A 7,742-nucleotide genomic window follows, 5' to 3' on the forward strand; every position below is an offset into this window, starting at 1 on the left:
TAAAGGTAAAGGTAAAGATACACCTTATTTAACGTCAGAAGTTCCTTTACTCTCTAGAGAGTATTCTCCCAAGAAGCCGACGGTGCGCTCATTTTACCCCCCTCTTTCCATCAGTGCTCCGTTTTAAGGGTATTTAAAGCTACTTAGGCTACACTGAAAGGAAAGAAGTCCAAACAAGGATGTGAGATCCGGGGATCGAACTCGGGACCTGTTGCACCAAGGGCGCACTAACCGACTGTGCCACCCTTGCTCCTAAAATAATAGAAGTACAAATTTCGCGATTTTCATTTTACAATTTAATGGCTTCACGTGAAAACGATCGCACGTTCTGACATCTTTCGTTGAGGAGAGAACTTTTAGAAATTGCTTTTCTGTTCAAATGCAGACAGGGACTTCATGTGCTTGATCCATCCGACTTTGCCAATAAATTCCATCCTATGAGCCGCACAAGGAGGTCTGACAAGGGGCCTATATATATTGACCTTTTTGAAAAACTTAGACGTTTGCCAATCCATGTTTTAATTGCGTTGTGCCTTCACGGAATGCATTAGTAGTCGAGCTGCGCTTATGTATTTCTTTGAGTACTTACAAGTGGCTTCTTAATAAGCATTATACAACTGTTTTTGAAGTGAACAATTTAATACATCGAACACTTGTTCCTGGGTCACAAAATGCCGTTGTATGGAAAGCCAAGTGTAGCAATATTCAATAAATGGATATTTCAATTGAAAGAGTCTATTTTAGTTCAATTCAAGGCATAAATTTTTGTTCAATTTTTTCTTTTTTTTTACTTTTACCTTCCCGAGCATCCTTGCGGAGGCGTGTGCGAGCGTAGATCGCCTCAAATAGGACAAAAACTTTTCGCAAAATGGAAATTTCGGGCTCATTACTATTTCTCGAAACGGATCGAAAGGTAAAGTCTCTGTTACGAGCCTAGGAAGGCCCATCAGGCCGGCGCTTATCTCCGGTTTCCGTAGCATGAAGCGACTAGTCCATCGCAGGGTTAACCCGAGCATTTCGCTGGTACCCATTTGTACACCTGGGTGGAGAGAGGCACCGTGAGAGTAAAGTGTCTTGCCCTAGAACACAACACAATGTCCCCGGCCAGGACCCGAACCCGGACCACTCGATCCGGAGTCGAAGCACTCTAACCATGAGGCCACCGCGCCTCCCACAAAACAGTAATGTGACCAAAATTACGATTTTACGAAACGTACTGTTTTTGGCATATTTGAGGTGATTTTAATACGCTCGCACGCGCCTCATTTCGCAAAATAGTAATGTTATCAAAATGGTTTGAAGTACTTTTCATCTCGTTTATCGAAATAGTAAATTCACAAAACAACCAAGATTCGATGATATTTTTACCCTTCTTTCAATTTTTTGGCATGAAAGGAAAACAGACAGAAAATAATATCTTTTGTGGAACTGCATGAACGATCTCATCTATGTTCAAAAACGTCGCGTGCTTAAGCTCTAGACGATATTAACCGAAAAGAGCCTTTTAAAATTAAGGAGCGATTTGCTCAATAGTTCTTTTGAGTGACCAGTTACTATACACTGTTCAATATATTTATTTTTTACGAATGGTCTTGTAACAATCAATTTTTCAATCTTAGGCCTGTTCCAAACGTCGTGCTACTGCCGTGCCGAACTCAAATGAAATTGTCCTTTCTATTTAAGCACGGCAGTAGCACGCCGTTTGAAACCATTAAACGAGGCACGGCTGACTTAAATTCGGCGCGACTACTTAGCACGGCAGGATTTGCCGTGCCGCACGGCAGTAGCACGACTTGGTTTCAAACAGGGTGCTATCGTTGCGCCGAACTCAATTCATAAATTAATTCAATGTATTTTGCATTATTTGCATACTATTACGCTGGATGGATGGTTTGTTTTGTGTTTTGAATTTGGTGCGACTGTATTAAGTTCGACGTTTGAAACCGCTGCCGTGCCATCGTCGTGCCACTGCCAAGCCAAATTCATTTGAGTTCGGCACGGCAGTAGCACGACGTTTGGAATAGGCCTTACAATACCAATAAATGTTGTTGTTGATCTGGGCGGCTTACACTAATTTGAGAAACCAAACGAAACGAAATGAAAATAAAAATGCACAATACGCCTTAATTTGTCCGAAATTCCCACTTTTTCGTAGCACCGAGTCCCAAGGATGCAATCAATCATCATTATGGCAACATTTCGATGCGTTTCGCAAAATAGTAATGACACCGAAATTCCCATTTTTAGAAACGTTTTTGTCCTATTTGAGGCCATCTACTCTCGCACACGCCTATGTAAGGGTGCACGGGAAGGTAAATGAAAGTAGATGGAGGTAGCTGAAGGTAAATAAACGTAAATGAAGGTAGATGAACGAGATTGAAGGTAGATGAAGAGACATGAAGGTAAATGAAAGCAAATGAACGTGAATAACTGTAGATGAAGGTAAATGAACGCGGACTGAAGGTAGATGAAGGGAAATTAAGGTAGATAAAGGCAAATGAATGTGTCTAAAGGTAGATCAAGGTAAAACAAAACAGATGAAGGTAATTGAACGCGGATGAAGGTAGATGTAGGTAGTTGAAGGTAAATGGACGTAAGTGAAGGTAAATGAACGTGGAAGAAGGTATATATTAAGGTAAATGAATGTTAATGAAGCTATATGAACGTGATTCATAGTGAAGGTACACCATAGTTAATAGAGGGGAATGGTTATGAAACCCGACAACTTTCTTTGTTGTAGGTTTTTGTTCTCTTTTCTGGCCTTGACCGTGCACAAAACACAATAGTTGTTTATTCCGTACTCAGGAACTAACCAATAGAAACGTGTTGATTACGTAATTCATGCATAGTGTATGAGCGGAAAACAAAAGATTATGCACGGTCGTTGACTTTCCAACCTAGATCTTGGCATCTTTGTTTGCTCCTTTGATGTTTGCCGAGCTTCCTAACCATTCCCCTCTATTAACTATGGGTACACGAAGGTAAGTGAAAAGAGATGAAGGTAAATGAACGTGAATAAAGGTAGATGAAGGTTAATGAAAGTAGACGATGGTAAATGAAGGTAGATGAAGGTAAATGAAGGTAGATGAGGGTAGATGAACATGAATGAAGTTACATGAAGGTACATGGAGGTAGATGAAGGTAAATGAACGTGAATGAAGGTAGATGGGGGTAGCTGAAGGTAAATGGACGTTAGTGAAGGTACATGAAGGCAAATGAACGTGAATAAAGGTAAATGAAGATAAATGAACGCGGATGAATGAAGACGTGGGTAGCTGAAGGTAAATAAACTTGAATGGAGGTATAGGAGGATACGTGAAGGTGGATGAAGCTAAATGAACGTGCATAAAGGAAGATGAAGGTAAATGAAAGTATATGAACGTGAACGGAGGTATATGAAGGTAACTGAAGGTATATGAAGGTAGATGAACGTAAATGAAGGTAAATGAAGGTATAGGTCATGTGAAGGCATAGATGAACGTGAATGAAGATATATTGAAATGGATGAAGGTAGATGATTTCGATTGAAGGTAGATGAGGGTAACTAAAGGTAAATGAAGGTAGATGAAGATAAATGAATGTTAATGAAAGTATATGAACATGAACGAAGGTATATGAAGGTAAGTGAAGGTATATGATGGTAGATGAACGTGAATGAAGTTAAATGAAGGCACGGTAAATGAAGGTAGGTGAAGGTAGATGAACGTGAATGAAGGTATATTAAGGTGAATGAAGGTAGATGATTGCGATTGAAAGTAGATGAAGGTAGATGGGGGTAAATAAAGGTAAATGAAGGTAGATGAAGGTAGATGAACGTGAATGAAGGCAGATAAAAGTAGATGAAGGTATTTGTAAATAAATGTGAATGAGGGTAGATGAACGTGAATAACGGTATATTAAGGCAAATAAATGTGATTGAAGGTAGATGAAGGTAGACGAACGCTGGTGAATGACGGTAGATGAAGGTAGATGAAGGTGAGTGAGGGTAACTTAAGGTAGGTGGTGGTAGATGAACGTGAATGAAGGTAAATGTAAGTTAATGAAGGTAAATGATCGTGAATGAAGGTATATGAACGTGAAGGTAAATGATGATAAATGACAAGAAGTGAATGTATATTAAAGCGGTTTTTTTTAAAAACATACTTTTATAAAGTAATATGAGGAGATTTTGAATGCGGTTATTGTATAGAGATGTAGAGTTTCACTTTAGTAGTAAGAGGACAGGTAATCTGGAAATATAAATCTCGTTATTCTCTTATTTACATTATACCGCCTTTGACACGAGGATTACAGCGAAATGAAAGCACAACTTTGTCACGAATTTTCTAGGATAAAAACTTGTTCAGAAATCTAAAATCTACGTTAACAGGACACACCAGGTCTTCTCCTGAGTATCTGGCTACACATTTTTTCCTCTGGCCGCGCTTCAGCCATTCGATGAGTGCCAGTCTCGTGCTCCTCAACGCTCAAGTTGCCTCGCTCAGGCCCAAAAAGAATTCTGGGTAATTCTGCCATTCCATGACAAGGCAAGGCTCCCGATTCTCATTTCACATTTCACAGGGGGGGCAAGAGTCTGGCGGGAATATTTTGTCATTCTATGTCGGTCGATCGCTGCTCCTTCATGTTTTCCTTTACGGTTTTGTTTTGCAATGCTATTTTCTATTTTTTTAATGTTATGTGCCCTTTCCTTGGGGTGTGGTGTTGCAGTATTAGATGACGAATACGTACGAAGTTATTTATGGGCACTTCTAAAGGGTGGTTTTTAGTGGTTTTCGTAACTGGTGTGGCACAATTGGAATTCATTTTAATTAAATGCTCGTGTAAGTTAGCTTAGTATAATGTTAATGCTTTGTGTAGCTTATGTCACGTTAAGCAGTGGATTGACTGACACATCCGTAATAAACTGTTTCTCATTGAAGCCAGCTCGTTGTAGTGAAGGCAGAATTAGGTTTTTCTTGCAAAATCGTTTTTACCGTCACCCAACGAAATAATAAAATTGAAACCATTCAACGAAAAAAGCCAAAAACGTAGAATGTTGTAGGAGACAACTTTAGAAATCTCCTCTCCAATTCTCAGGTCTGTGCGGTGCATCATTTTTGAGTTATTTGTCGAATCATTTCACGCAACTTTACAGAGTTTTGTATGGAGACGCCATGTTTGTGCAACCTCCGTTAAGCGCCAATATGGCGGCCAGAAATCAATAATAACAAGAACATTTCTCGATCTCAAGATAAAATGTGTAAGAACACATCTCCTAATGTACTTGAAACGCTCAAACTGCTGAGATTCATAGGGATAGACCTTTTTTTTTCAACCAAATAGCTTTGTATCATGGTGTCCCGCAAGGTGACAATTCGGAAATTCAAAATGCTGCAGTACTTTCCAAACGAAAGACGTCATGTAACTGGATACTTGAAAAAAAGATTATTTTTTAGGTCTTCTTCAACCTCCAGCCGTAGATAAAAATTCAAAACACCTCTGGATTTTGATTTTGAGTTGATGACGTCTTTGAGAAAAGCATCTTCCCTGCCAACCTCGACGTCAAAGGAGGAGAAGAGAGCCTGGGTTCGAGATTGCTTTACCACTAGTGTCGGCCCTTTCCTGTATCTTTCTATTTTTAGAAGCACCTCCCAGGGGGCTTCAGTGGGTGTTTTCACAATAGCCAATCATAAGAAACCTATGGTCAGCGATTTATTACGTCACCAGGAACCCTACCCTGCGAGCAGAGTCTCTTTCGATCTTCCTAGATAAGTCGGGAAGAGGAAAGACGACTCTGCCAGCCGCCTCGACATTCTTTCATTTGCCGCTCATCCAAAGAAATGGATGAGTCAGTCCAGTTGCGACTTGTCAAACCTGTTGTTTTAATTTCTGCGCATGATCAATCTCCATGATAAATATTTTTAAACCGGCGTGGCAATTTTCAACTTTCTAATTAAATTAATTAATAAGAATTGTAATTATGATTATTTTATCTATTTATCTGTTTGTTTCCGACTTTAAATTGTACATTAACTATGAACTGAGCAAATAAAATCATATTCGTATATGTCCTTATTTAGTAGATCTAAAAATAGAAATATACTGAAAGGGTTGACTCAAGGGTACAATACAGATGGAAGCTCCGGGGAATGGACTCCTGGTTCCATTTATTATCTGGCTCTCCCTCGTGAAATGCCTTTCTGCTAATTTTCTAAGCTGACCGATAGGAGTCGTTTACGAGTAACCATTCTTGTTGGCCTTTTTTCTTGACTGATACAAATGTTGCACTGTTTGTCGTTAGAGGCAGCTGCAAAAATCTTAGCTTTAATTAAACAGCTTTAAACTGATGGTTAGCCTTGATTTTCAGCCACCTCCTCCACTCGCTAAGTCACTCGGGGAGAGCTCAGGTAAATTAAGGGATGGGTCTCAATTTGCCGTAATTTGTTCACTTCAAAAGTGATGGGGTGGTCTATCTCTTACAGCTTTAGATGTAGAGACATAAAACTTTTTCAGCTGCTTACATTTTTAGTCAATTCCATTATTTTTAATTACGCAAATTAGGTCACGTGACCTCCATCTGTTTAAAAAGCTTGTTTTTGAAACGGCAACACTTTTACGTGTGTTCTCAATTGTTTTACCGGTTGCATAATGTTAAGGCCGATTAGTATATCACTTCTGTGCTTGGCCTTTGTAAAATAATTAAAAGCGAAGGCGTCAAGATGGGATAAAACCTCCTTGGGGGACTTGGTCTAGTTGAAAAAACCGTTTATTTTCAACAACAGTAAAAAATCCAAAACAGGCCAAGCACAGTTTTGTAGAAGCTTGCATTACACATTGTCCTAAACCAGTCCGATTCAATAACACGCAACAAAAAGTGCTGCCATTTTTGTCTAAAGACAGTTTATTGTTTTCTGGCCGCATGCAGTCACGTGACATGATTATATTTGGAACATACCAAATTGACAGAAACCACACATGTATGTGTCTGGCAAAGTTTCATCTTTCTAATGCTTAAGTGCTCCGAGTTAGACCACCCCCCATCACGTTTTGATTAAATCATTGTTTACCCATGCCTTAATTTACCTGAGAGAGGGTAGGAACATTTTTTTGCCATAAAAATTCACTGGTAGGGATCACTTTTTCCCTTGAAAAAAACTAAAACAGCAACAAATAACAACAACAAATGGCAGGAATCAGCATATAGGGGGTGGGGGTGGGGGTTGGATACTAAATGGAACGTCCCCTATTTTGCTTTACATGAGTCACGCCCCAGCGAATCAAAAACATCGTTCTGAAGTCTTCGTACAACACAAAAATCAAGGTGATACACCATAACACCAACCCAGCTTACCACATTTGTTGTATGTGGAGCTGCCAGTTACAGCAGTTATCAGTGAAACGCGCTCCTCAACGGTTTCTCTTATTTTATAACAACTAAATTTCGGTAGACGTCAATCAAATGTTTCTATGACAATATAGTCCCACTTGGCGGCAGTCGAATTTGTCATGGAAACATTTGATTGACGTTTACCCAAATTCCGTGTCGAAAAAAAAGTCGTTGAGGGGCGCGTGTGACTGGTAATCGCTGTAAAGGGATGCCTAAAACACCCGCCTGGTACGTTGACTATGCTATGCTGATAAGGTCGAACAAGGCCCGAAACAGCTGTCCATGGTTGCTAATCACGGGCCACTCACATTGTTTCATGTTAGTTGTGACAAACCGCTTTTCCCCTCCCAAACTCCCTGGGGCAACAACAACAACA

Source organism: Montipora capricornis, chromosome 6 (assembly GCF_036669925.1).
Source record: "Montipora capricornis isolate CH-2021 chromosome 6, ASM3666992v2, whole genome shotgun sequence".
NCBI lineage: Eukaryota > Metazoa > Cnidaria > Anthozoa > Scleractinia > Acroporidae > Montipora > Montipora capricornis.